Below are 13,302 nucleotides of genomic sequence, written 5' to 3'. Positions count from 1 at the left end.
CCACCTGAAATCCCCCGTTCTTCTCAGCACAAGGGTACCCAGATGGCTGGATGAGTGGTCAGAGGAGGGTGGGAGGACAGCATTCAAGTGTGATGGTGTCTGGGTTTTCATTCTTTTTAGGAATTCCTGCTTTTTTCCCCAAGGGCAAAGAAAGGGCGTGAGGCTGGTGGGTGTGGCTCTTTGGGCCTCTCAGGTGAGCTGTAAGGATAAGGAGCTGATTAATGTAGGTTTAAAGCTCTCTTGAAGAAAAGTTAGACAAATATGTAAGATTGTTAGCAGCCTTTTAATAAAAGTTCCTTGCATATGTCACCACTGGACTCCTGTGGTCTCTGTTCTTCCTTCTCTTTGTTCCCAGCTCTCAATCCTTATCTGAGACTCTAAGTTCCATCCACGTATCAATCTGTCCCATGACAAGACTCACTAGCCCAGTGTGGAACATGCCCAGGACACTTGGAGACTGAGGCATAGCACTTTCACAGAGGAAGAAAGTGAGGTTGGAAGGGAGGGTGCCATTGGCTGCTTAAACTGTCTCACAGCCTTAACTTTTCGGCTTTTCATGGTACTAGGTGCAAAGGCTGTTGCAAGAACTTGCCATGTAAAGGCATTATGCTTTTTTTTTTTTTTTGAGATGGAGTCTTGCTCTTTCGCCCAGGCTGGAGGGCAGTGGTGCAACCTTGGCTCACTGCAACCTCTGCCCCCCGAGTTCAAGCGATTCTCCTGCCTCAGCCTCCCAAGTAGCTGGGATTACAGGCATCTGCCACCATGCCTAGTTAATTTCTGTATTTTTAGTAGAGACAGGGTTTTGCCATGTTGGCCAGGCTGGTCTTGAACTCCTGACCTCAGGTGATCCACCTGCCTCAGCCTCCCAAAGCGCTAGGATTACAGGCATGAGCCACCACACCTGGCCACATTATGCTTTTTCTACATTAAAACAAGGGAAGCAACCACAACAACCTCACACCATCCTCTGCTCTGCTGCCTGCAAGTCATCTTTCTTTGTTCACAAGAGAAAATTTCTACTATGAATGTATTCATTATAAAAAATTTGAAAATTATATTATGCAAAAGTGTAAAAAAGAGAATTTAAAATTAACTGACAGCTGGGCGCGGTGGCTCACGCCTGTAATCCCAGCACTTTGGGAGGCCAAGGTGGGTGAATCACGAGGTCAGGAGATCGAGACCATCCTGGCTAACACGGTGAAACCCCAACTCTACTAAAAATACAAAAAATTGGCCAGGGTTGGTGGCAGGTGCCTGTAGTCCCAGCTACAGGAGGCTGAGGCAGGAAAATGGCATGAACCAGGGAGGCAGAGCTTGTAGTGAGCTGAGATCCAGGCCACTGCACTTCAGCCTGGGCGACAGAGCGAGACTCCGCCCCCCAAAAAAAAAATTAACTGACATCCCACCCACTTAGAAACTATGGCTGTTAACATTTTAGTGTATTTCCTCCAATATTTTTTCATACAAAAGAGTGCCACCTAAGGCCAGGTGCAGTGGCTCACACATGTAATCCCAGCACTTTGGGAGGCCAAAGTGGGAGGATGGCTTCAGGCCAGGAGTTCAAGACCAGCCTGGGCAACATAGGGAGACCCCATTTCTACAAAAAGTAAAAAATTAGCCAGGCGTGGTGGCACACATCTATAATCCCAGCTGCTTGGGAGGCTGAGGCAGGAGTATTATTTGAGCCCAGAAATTTGAAGCTGCAGTAAGCCATGATTGTGCCACTGCACTCCAGCTTGGGCAACAGAGCAAGACTGTCTCTACCAAAAAAAAAAAAACACCTCCTCTCTCCAGTCCGTGCCTCCAAGATGACAAAGAAAAGAAGGAACAACGGTCATGCCAACAAGGCCTGCAGCCACGTGCAGCCTATTCACTGCATGAACTGTGCCCAATGTGTGCCCAAGGACAAGGCCATTAAGAAATTCGTCATTTGAAACATAGTGGAGGCCACAGCAGTCAGGGACATTTCTGAAGTGAGCATCTTCGATGCCTATGTGCTTCCCAACCAGTATATGAAGCTACATTACTATGTGAGTTGTGCAATTCACAGCAAAGTAGTCAGGAATCGATCTCATGAAGCCCGCAAGGACCAAACACCCCCACCCTGATTTAGACCTGTGGGTGCTGCCCCACGACCCCCACCAAAGCCCATGTAAGGAGCTGAGTCCTTAAAGACTGAAGATGGACTATTCTCTGGAGAAAAATAAAATGAAAATTGTACTTAAAAAAAAGCCATCTATTTTAATATTATATTTCATTTGTTAATTTAAAAGGTAATACATACTTATGGAAAATAATTCAAGCATATCCTATTTGCAAGTATTACCTTTTTTACCAGCTGTAGTTCAATTATTATTATTTTTATTTTATTTTATTTTATTTTGAGACAGGGTCTCACTCTGTCACCCAGGCTGGAGTGCAATGGCGCTATCTTGGCTCACTACAGTCTTGATCTCCTGGGCTCAAGCAATCCTCTTACCTCAGCCTCCCGAGTAGCTGGGACTACAGGCATGTGCCACCATGCCCAGCTAATTTTTGTACTTTTTGTAGAGATAGGGTTTCACCATGTTGTCCAGGCTGGTCTCAAACCGGGATCAAGTGATCTGCCCTCCATGGCCTCCCAAAGTGCTAGAATTACAGGCGAGAGCCACCGCACCCAGCTGCATTATTTTCTTAATTCCTGGCATAAAATACAAGTAATACGAAACCCAAAGGTTTACACTGAAAAGTAAGTCTTGCTTCCATCTCTTGATTCCTGATCCAGTTCCCCTCCCCAGAGGCATACATGTTATCAATTTATATATCCTTCAGAGATAGCCCTTGCATATATAAGCAAAGAGACCTATTTATACTTTTTATTTCTATATAAATAACATACCATGCATTCTAGTCTATACCTTCTATGCATATTGTAATAGCTGACATCATATGCACAAGGTATAGGCTAGAATATATGGTATGTTATCATTTAGCAAATGATAAATTTTAAATTTTAAAAGTACAATCATGAACCGCATAACAACATTTCAGTCAATGACAGACCACATGTACAATGGTGGTCCCATAAGATTATAATGGAGCTGAAAAATTCCTATTGCCTAGTGACATAGTAGCCATGGTAACGTTGTAGCACAACACATTATTCACATATTTGTGTTGATGCTGGTGTAAACAAACCTACTGCATTGCCAGTTGTATAAAAGTATAGCACATATGATTATGTGCTATACATAATACTTGATATTGATAATAAATGACTATGTTACTGGCTTCTGTATTTACTTACTACACTTTTTATTGTTATTTTAGAGTGTACTTTTTCTATTTATATTTAATATTTTTTTAAAAGTTAACTGTAAAACAGCCTCAGGCAGGTCCTTCAGGAGGTATTCCAGAAGAAGACATTGCCATAAGAGATGACAGCTCCATGCCTATTATTGCCCCTGAAGAACTTCCAGTGGGACAAGATGTGGAAATGGAAGGCAGTGATATTGATGTTCCTGGACCCTGTGTAGGCCTAAGCTCATGTGTGTATTTGTGTCTTCCTTTTTAACAAAATAATTTTAAACATAAATTTAAAAACTGAGGAAGAAAATAAAGAAAGAAAAGGCCAGGTTCAGTGGCTCATGCCTATAATCCCAACACTTTGGGAGGCCAAGGTGGGAGCATTGCTCAAGCCAAGGAGTTTGAGGCTGCAGTGACCCATGATTGCACCACTGCATTCCAATTCAGATGACACACTGAGCCTTCATCTCAAAAAAGGCCATACAGTGTATTTGTGCTTTAAGCTAAGTGTTATTATAAAAGAGTCTATGGCTGGGCATGGTGGCTCAGACCTGTAATCTCAGACTTTGGGAGGCTGAGGCAGGCAGATCACTTAAGGTCAGGAGTTCGAGACCAGCCTAGCCAACATGGTGAAACCTCATCTCTACTAAAAATACAAAAATTAGCCAGGCGTGATGGTGCGTGCCTATAATCCCAGCTACTCAAGAGGCTGAGGCACAAGAATTGCTCAAACTCAGGAGGTGGAGGTTGCAGTGAGCAGAGATCCACTGCACTCCAGCCTGGGTGACAGAGCAAGATTCAATCTCAAAAATAAATAAATAAATAAATAAATAAATAAAGAGTCTAAGAAGTTTTAAAAATTCTTTAAGTTTATAAAGTTTAAAAGTTATAGTAAGCCATAGTTAATTTATTATTGGAGAAACATGTTTTTAAATAAATTTAGTGTAGCCTAAGTGTAGAGTGTTTATAAAGTACCCTGTAGTGTATGGTAATGTCCTAGGCCTTCACATTCACTCACCACTCACTCACTGACTCCTCCAGAGCAACTGCCAGCCCTGCAAGCTCCATTCATGGTAAGTGTCCTATATAGGTGTACCATTTTTTATCTCTTATACCATATTATGGCTGGGTGCAGTGGCTCACACCTGTAATCCCAGCACTTTGGGAGGCCAAGGTGGGTGGATCACTTGAGGTCAGGGGATAGAGACCAGCCTGGCCAACATGATGAAACTCCGTCTCTATTAAAATACAAAAAATTAGCCAGGCATGGTGGCAGATATCTGTAATCCCAGCTACTCGGGAGGCTGAGGTTGCAGTGAGCTGAGATTGCACCACTGCACTCCAGCTTGGGTGATAGAACCAGACTCAGTTTCAAAAAAAAAAAAAAAAACCATCATATTTTTACTGTACCTTTTCTATGTTTAGATGTGTTTAGCTACACAAATACTTACCACTGTGTTACAATTGCCTGCTATATTCAATACAGTAACATGCTGTACAGGTTTGTAGCCTAGGAGCAATAGGCTATCTATTCCATATAGACTATGTGGATAGTAAGCTATACCATATACCACATAGGTTTGTGTAAGTATACTCTATGATGTTCATACAACTATGAAATCGGTTAATGACACATTTCTCAGAACATATCCTTGTCATTAGCAATGCAAGACTGTACTTAAATAATTCCGAAAGTACTACAAAAGTATGAGATTTTGAGGCCAGGCGCAGTGGCTCAGGCCTGTAATCCCAGGACTTTGTGAGGCCGAGGCGGGTAGATCATTTGAGCTCAGGAGTTTGAGATCAGGCTGGCCAACATGGTGAAATCCAGTCTCTACTAAAAATACAAAAATTAGCCGGGCGTGGTGGTGCACATCTGTAATTCCAGCTAGTCAGGAGGCTGAAGCACAAGAATTGCTTGAACCCAGGAGGCAGAGGCTGCAGCGAGTCAAGATCACACAACTACACTCCAGTCTGGGTGACAGAGCAAGACACTGTCTCAAAAAAAAAAAAAAAGAAAGTATGGGCTGGGTGCGGTGGCTCATGCCTGTAATCCCAGCACTTTAGGAGGCTGAGATGGGTGAATCACCAGGTCAGGAGTTCGAGACCAGCCTGGCCAACATGGTGAAACCCCGTCTCTACTAAAAATACAAAAAATTAGCTAGGCGTGGTGGCGGCCGCCTGTAATCCCAGCTACCCTGGAGGCTGAGGCAGGAGACTCACTTGAACCTGGGAGGCGGAGGTTACAGTGAGCGGAGATTGTGCCACTGCACTCCAGCCCAGGCAACAGTGGAGACTCTCTAATTTAAAAAAAAAAAAAAAAAAAAAGTATGAATGAGACTTTGAAAACTCTAAAAAAAAATCATTTCAGTTGACCACATTATATTCATTATATTCCATCCTATAGATGTGATGTGTCATAAGACCAATTCTTTTTTTTTTTTTTTTTTGAGACAGAGTCTTGCTCTGTCACCCTGGCTGGAGTGCAATGGCACAATCTTGGCTCACTGCAACCTCCACCTCCTGGGTTCAAGCGATTCTCCTGCCTCAGCCTCCCAGGTAGCTGGGACTACAGGTGCTCACCATCACACCGGCTAATTTTTGTATTTTTAATAGAGACGGGGTTTCACCATGTTGGCCCAGCCAGATCAATTATTTAATGTTGTCACTCTCTTTAGGAAGTTGTTTTTAAGTTGTTTTTCTACTCTTAATTATTATACATGAAACTGCAGTGAGCATTTCTTTACATAAATTTTTGTACATTTTCCTAATTACTTCCTTGACAGAGATTCCTTGAAGTGGAATTGCTGGTCAAAGAGTCACTTTACTAAAACCTAAATGTGATCTTTACCACAATTTCATATCCTTTATCTTCTTTTATCTCTAAATAAACCTGGGAAATAAAGCTGGAAAGACAGGGATTATTATTTCCATTTGATCAAGAAGGAAACTGAAAATGAGAAATTAAAAGGATTTGCCCAAATCTCACAGCTAACAGCTGAGACTAGACTTTGTACCCTGCAGTGTTATGAAAAAGTTTAAAATCAATGCTCTACCCCTTAGATGAATTCTTAGGTGAGTCATATTGCCTCTCTAAGCCACAGCACTCTTACCTTAAAATAGAGAAAATACCACCTACTTCACAGAGCTTGGTACAAATAGAATGAGTAGTACTATATGTAAACAATCTGACACAGTTTCTCGGCCCATGGAGGTACTGCATACATATTATTTCACTGGCCCCTTTAATTCACTTCTGCAGGCAAATCTTGTTCAACCGCCCTCTCCCTGATCATGGCTACATTATTTGGGCCTGTTTTACAATTAACTGTTTGCTCTCTCTTCTGGATTCAAGGGGGCTTTATCCATCCTTACATCTGGTCAACGCTAGACCTATAGTAAATCCTTAGAGGGTATTATGTCTTTCAAGAAACACATATAGACCATTTTTCAAGCGCCAGACTACCAGTGTAAATGTCAGATTACTGGTCTTCATTTTCCTGATGTAGCCCAGCTTCACACTCTTAAACTGCTAGAATTAGAAGGGACTTTGGAGTAGCAGCTTTTTATTGTAACAAAAAGCCTGGCTACTGGGCCCAGCTTTCCCAGTAACTCAATGTGTAAACTTGGCTGAGTTACTTAAATTCTATGCCTCAGTGTCCTCATCTGATAATAATACCTACTTCACAAGGTGCTGTGAATTTTAAATAAGAGAACGTATATAAGTATGTTTCATACACTGTGCTGAGAAAAATACATGTAGCCTCGTGTAGAATCAGTGAGAAATTTGCCTGCCTTTATTAGCTATGACTGCCACAGATATGAGACTAGGAAGTGATGGCAAGAGTAAAAAACTGTTTCAGTTCCTGATCTACCACTGTTTATCTTACAGGTAAAAAAAAAAAAAAAAAAAATTGAGGCTCTGCAAAGACAAGTGATTTGTCCAAGCTCACACAGCAAGTCAGTTGGAGGGTCATGAATGGAACTTCTGTTACCTACTGGCTTCCAGGTCTGACGGGATTAAGGAAAACGAAAACCACAACAATTTTAGGGTGAATAAAGAAGCATCCTGGCTGGGCATGGTGGCTCACACCTGTAATCCCAACACTTTGGAAGGCCAAAGTGGGAAAATCACTTGAGGCCAGGAGTTCAAAACCAGCCTGGGAAACATAGTGAGATTCCATTTCTACGAAAAATTTTTTTTTTTTTTGAGACAGAGTCTCACTCTGTTGCCCAGGCTGGAGTGCAGTGGCGCGATCTCAGCTCACTGCAAGCTCCGCCTCCCGGGTTCATGCCTTTCTCCTGCCTCAGCCTCCCGAGTAGCTGGGACTACAGGTGCCCGCCACCACACCCGGCTAATTTTTTGTATTTTTACTAGAGACAGGGTTTCACCGTGTTAGCCAGGATGGTCTCGATCTCCTGATCTTGTGATCCACCTGCCTCAGCCTCCCAAAGTGCTGGGATTACAGGCGTGAGACACCGCACCCAGCCAAAAAAAATTTTAATTAGCCGGATGTGGTGGTGTGCACCTGTAGTCCTCGATACTTGGGAGGCTGAGGCAGGAAAATCACTTGAGTCCAGAGGTTCGAGCTTAGAGTGAGCTATGATTGCACCACTGTATCCCAACCTGGGTGACAGAGTGAGACCCTATCTCTAAAAATAAAAATTAAAAAAAGAAGCATCCCCAACATCCTGAGTGTCTTGCTACCGTACTGTACTTGCCATATCACACTGTCAACATCTGCTTATGCACACACAGCATGGCTTTCCCAGTAGGTGATGTGAGAACAGGGAGAGGCAGAGAGCTGAGTTCAGTTGGAAGGCTCATTCAGATGGAGGCCCCCAAGGGGATCTTCTTAGGAAGGGGCAGCCAGGGGCTACTCAGACATTTGGAAGACAGGCAAAAAGCATCCCAGCAGGCAGCTGCCTGAGGCAGATCTAAGCAGACAGGTCACTGCACAGTGGTGCGTGCAGAATTGCATTTGTAAGATAAGCATCAATCAAATCTTTCCTCTATTTTGTGACAGTCACATAAAATGATAGAGCTATCTCCGTGACAAGCAATACAGATGAAGGCCCAGGGACCATCTGGGAAGTCGTCCCTGTCCCAGGCTGGGGGAAAGAAATGACTCCTCAAAGGGTGACTGTGAAAAACAACGCTTTCAGTCTGACAGGCGGCAGAAATAAGCACCTAAGGAAGAAGCCAACTTCAGCCAGGAAAGAGCGGGGAAGAGGAGGAGAGAGCCCTAAAATCCAGCGGGAAGAGATCAGCTCAATAAATGGAGTGAAGAAGCGAATGAAGGAACTTACCTTTTGTTGGAAAGAACATGAGACTGAGTCCAAGAGACCTGGCATTTGAAAGATAAGCCCTGGCTCTTTCAGTGGTTCTGTAAACTTAGGCAAATCACACTCCTGGCCTCAGTTTCCTTATCTATAAAAGGAGTTCATAAAATGGCTTCCTGGCAAAACTGTTGCAAGAATTAAAACCTGTACATGGGAGGGTGTTTTATTAACCCCTTTTTTGTTTTTGTTTGTTTGTCTCTGTGCTTCATGGTTTCTTCTAGCAAGTCATCCTGAGTAGTGGAAATAGTTTGGAGTTCCAAATCAAACAAACTAGATTCAGTTTCCAGGTCTATCATTTATTACCTATGAGACCTTGGCAAAAAATTTTACATGATTAAGACAGTTTCCTCTTTCATTAAATAAGTGTTGTTGGGAAAATTATAGGTAATGTGGGTAATACATCTAGAATAGTACAGTAATTTCTTGGTATAGGCAAGGGATTGGCTCCAGGAGCCCCATATATACCAAAATCTATGCCTACTCAAGAACCACAGTTGGCCCAGTGGAACCCACCTAGACTAAAAGTTGGTCCTCTGAATATATAGACTTCACCTCCCTTCACTACTGTATTTTCTTCTCTTTTTCTTCTTTTTTAAGAGATGGGTGTCACTCTGTTTCCCGGGATGGAGTACAGTGGCCTGATCATAACTCACTGTAGCTTCAAGTTCCTGGGCTCAAGCGATCCTCCTACCTCAGCCTCCCAAATAGCTGGGATTACAGGTTCCAGCCACTGTGCTTGACCCACCATGGTATTTTTTTTTTTTTATCAGTGTTTGATTGAAAAAAAAAATTCGGGTATAAGTGGACCTACACAGTTCAAACCCATGCTATTCAAAGGTCAACTGTATATGCAATATAGCAGGGGCTCAATGAATGTAATTCCCTGTCTTCCTACTTGGAGCATTTCAGTGAGAATAAGAAGGGAGTTGGGCAAATGTGGACCTCATCCTCCTCCTTTAAGCCATACTCTACTTTTCTAATTCAATCTGTCTTTAGACCATTCCCCACTGCTGACCCATCACCACCTTTTCATTGTTTTCCCAGGTCTCCTAGAGCCACAGAAACAATATCACAATAGCTACCATTTATTGAGCACCTACTAAACGTCTAGCATTCTACAAGATGCTTTCAATGCATTCCATCTTGCACCAACAGATGCTTGATATTCATTTCCTTCCTCCTCCAGATTGGAAAGAGATGGCCATGGGTGTATCCACTGACAAAACAGAGGAACACCTGCAGAATAACATCAGTGGCCTCTCTCTTTGTACATTGTTTTACAGTTTACAAAGTTCTTTTCACCCACTTTATCCTATTTGATTCTCACAACAATTCTTGGGAATGGATGAAGAAATTGAGGCAGGAGCACCAATTATTCATTCAATCAACATTCACCAAGCACCTACTATGCACCAGGCCCTGTGCTATACTTTAGGGAGATGGAGAGAAACCCTAGGAGCTTCAAGCTTAGAGGAGAAACCTATTTAAATATTTTGTATAGGTTACTGATGCCTCCCTTAATGTCATAATCTTTAAGAAACTGAAGCTCTATTTCTTGGACTGGAGATACTTTTAGATTTTTGCTTTTTCCCATACGGTTTCCTCTGATAAGAACACACTTTCCTCCACTGCTAGCTAAATCCTTCATGACCAGGAAGCCTTCCCCAACCCACCCATCTCCCCCAAAATGCCTCTCCACTGGCTCCCACAGGGCACCAGGGCTTTCCACTTCTATAGATAGGGCCTTTCACAGCTTCCATTGTCTTCCTCTGTTTATAGGCACAGAACAGGTGGACACCCACCTGTGCGCGCGCGCGCGCACGCACACACACACACACACACACACACACACACACACACACACACACATCCTCTCCTTTTACTGTCTCCTATCCCTTTCCATCTGGATTCCAGGAAGCTGGGGGAAGAGGGCCCATCTTGTGTGTGTTTTTTTTGTTGTTGTGTTTTTTTGAGGGCCCATCTTTCTCCCACCTCCTCCACATCTCTCTTAGCTTCCAAAGGCTGCTGCCCTGCCCTCCCCATAGTTGCTTCCATGCTTGGACTACAGAACAGAGTTGGACGACTTTTTCTGTCCACGATTCTCTTATTTCCTGTGATCCTCGGTGCCCGTGTAACAAGGTCCAGTGCCTGGGTCCCCTCCTTGGACTCCTGAGTGGCCAAGACACCGCTAGTGCGTGGACACCACTCCAGCCCCCATTACCTTTCCACCCTTACACCACAACCCACACCTGGCCTCCTCCCTAGCCTGACCCAGCGCCCCACCACCGTATCTATGCACTCCAAGTTCTCTCACGATTCCTCCACTTGCAGCCGCCAGACCCTACTCTATTCCAGAGCCTCTTCCCCACTCCTGACCAGAATATAGGCCCCTGTGTCCATTTCCAAGGCCACTTCCCTGTGTCTCCACGGGCTCCCTGCCCCTTTCCTCTGCAGCAGGGTAGACCCAACCTGGCCTCTCACCCTTCCATTCTCCCAAGCTTCCCGCCCCCAAGCCCCACCCCTCGCCTTCCATCTACAGTTACCCCCACGCCGGTCCCCAGCCGGGCTGAACCTCCGACCCCAGCTATCCATACCCACATCCCCCATAAATGACCCTCTTTCGACCAGACACTGCCCCGCTGCCTTTTTCCATCCCAGCTATCCATAGCCACATCCCCACCCCCTGACCCTCTCCCGACCAGACACTTCCCAGCTGCCCAGCGCCCCTTCCCCTCGGCATCTCAGTCCCCCCCAGCTCCAAACGACCCCCGCCCAGCCAGTTCCCTCTCCTCAGCTCCTCACCTCCACGCCTCCCCCCGCACCCCCGCTCTAGCTCCCCTCAGTCCGCTCCCTTCAGCGCCCCCTTCGCTGCCCCTCGGCTGCCCGGTACCCCCTTTCTGCACAGCCCCTCTCCGCCCTCCTCGCAGCTCCCCCGCCCCCCACGCCCCCGTTTCCCCCGCGATCCCTCACTGCCCTCCAGTTGCCCCCCATCTCTCCTCCCAGCCCCAGCGCCGTGTTTCTTGCTCCCCTCCCGCCCTTGGAGCTCCCCCGGCTGCCCCCAAGGTCCGGGAGACCCCCTCGGCGCCCCCTCCCTAGATGAGCCCCACCTCTGCCGCCGCGGAGCCCCCTTCCTCGCTCCTCCCCCGGCTTCCCTCCGCTGCCCCGCGCTCCTTCTCGGCTCCCGCTCTCGGTGCCCAGCGCCCCGCGCCGGGGTACGGTCCCTGATCCTCCGCGGGCGGGCTGCCGGGGCCGCGCCCCTTACCGCGGACTCCGAGTGCGGGACGACGGGTTCGCTCCCGGACGGTAGGCGGGGCGGCAGGACCTGGCGGCGGGACGGCGCGGAGGAGGCCGGGGCGGGGCGCTGTGGGATGGTCGGGTCTGGTCAGGTCCTCACAGTGGCGCCTGAGGGCTGAGGCTCCGGCTCCAGCGCTGCTCGGCTCCGGCCGCATCCAGGCCCCGCCCAAGGGCGGAGTCTGTGTTCGCCCCGCCCCGGCCCTCAACTCCTGGCAGGTGTAAGGAATCCGAGGTGACTCAGGACCTCCAGGTCCCCCATATCTGGGTGACTCTCGTGATTTATCTTAATTGTCATGCCTCATTCCATTGACTGAACTTACTAGGGTAATTAGAGAGCTTTGATGATAATGTAGCTGATGATGGGTAGCAGTTTTGCCATTTCCAAACTGCTTTCTGGTCCGTTCTATGGCTCCGTCTTCAAAAAAGCCCAGAGAGGGAGGCTGACTACAAGCGGAAACGAAGCCAGAAACCTGGACGCTGTCCTCTACCCTATCTGTGTTTCCTTCACACCCTACATCCCACCGCCTTAACATATCCCTGCCCTTCCTCTGTGTCTCCATTGCCCTTGTTCTGACTCCAGCATCATCACTTCTTGCTTGGACTAATGCAACAGCTTCCTAATTCCTGCCTTCACTCTCCAATTCATCCTACAAAACCAGGAGGTGGTGTCAGCATGGCCATTTCCACCCTTGTCAAAAATTATTTCTCCTGTGCTCTCCAGTCATACCACCCTCCACTCCTCCTCATCACTGACACCCAATTGCTCCTTATGCATTAAAGATTGCAGCCCCTGGCCCATGGTCATCCTCACTAGCCCCTGTTCTGCCATACTCCTGGTGACTTCGGTAGCTGTGAGACTTCCTGGTCCCATTCATTCTGAGTCAGATACCAAAATCATTTTGACACAAGCCCGAGCAACCCTTTAAAAAATGTCACCATGTTACCATCAACCTTGTTTAAGAAAACTCTCGGCCAGGCACAGTGGCTGACGCCTGTAATCCCAGCACTTTGGAAGGCCAAAGTCGGCGGATCACTTGAGGTCAGGAGTTCGAGACCAACCTGGCCAACATGGTGAAACCCTGTCTCTACTAAAAATACAAAAATTAGCCGGGCATGGTGGTGCATGCCTGTAGTCCCAGCTACTTGGGAGGCTGAGGCAGAATTGCTTGAACCCAGGAGGCAGAGGTTGCAGTGAGCCAAGATCACTGCACTCCAGCAGTGCACTCCAGCCTGGGCAACAGAGCCAGACTCCGTCAAAAAACAAACAAACAAACAAACAAACAAAAACCTCTCAATGGTTTCCCATTACCAGGAGGCTGTCAACAGGAGTAGAAAAATGTTCTTGCCTGGCCCGGCCCTAGGAAGTCCCACTTCCACCAG

General features: G+C 46.4%; 1 protein-coding gene and 1 pseudogene across 3 annotated transcripts in view; one reads left to right on the top strand and one right to left on the bottom strand.

The window, feature by feature from the left end:
- Window positions 1–12,073, bottom strand: part of RAB3B (RAB3B, member RAS oncogene family) — a 110,404-nt gene extending 98,331 nt beyond the window's left edge. Inside the window, exon 1 of one of the 3 annotated variants that reach the window (XM_009250396.4) lies at window positions 11,891–12,073. The gene's annotated coding sequence lies outside the window, so the exon portion shown is untranslated. Of the gene's footprint in view, window positions 1–11,735 lie in introns of all 3 variants that reach the window. The other 2 variants (XM_054554860.2, XM_009250401.4) reach the window with 2 other exon arrangements.
- LOC112133367 (small ribosomal subunit protein eS26-like) lies at window positions 1,809–2,245 on the top strand (annotated as a pseudogene).
- Window positions 12,074–13,302: the final 1,229 nt, after the last annotated feature.

Source organism: Pongo abelii, chromosome 1 (genome assembly GCF_028885655.2).
Source record: "Pongo abelii isolate AG06213 chromosome 1, NHGRI_mPonAbe1-v2.0_pri, whole genome shotgun sequence".
NCBI lineage: Eukaryota > Metazoa > Chordata > Mammalia > Primates > Hominidae > Pongo > Pongo abelii.
The sequence above is the reverse complement of the archived record's forward strand: the minus strand, read 5'-3'. Positions and strand labels throughout refer to the sequence as shown.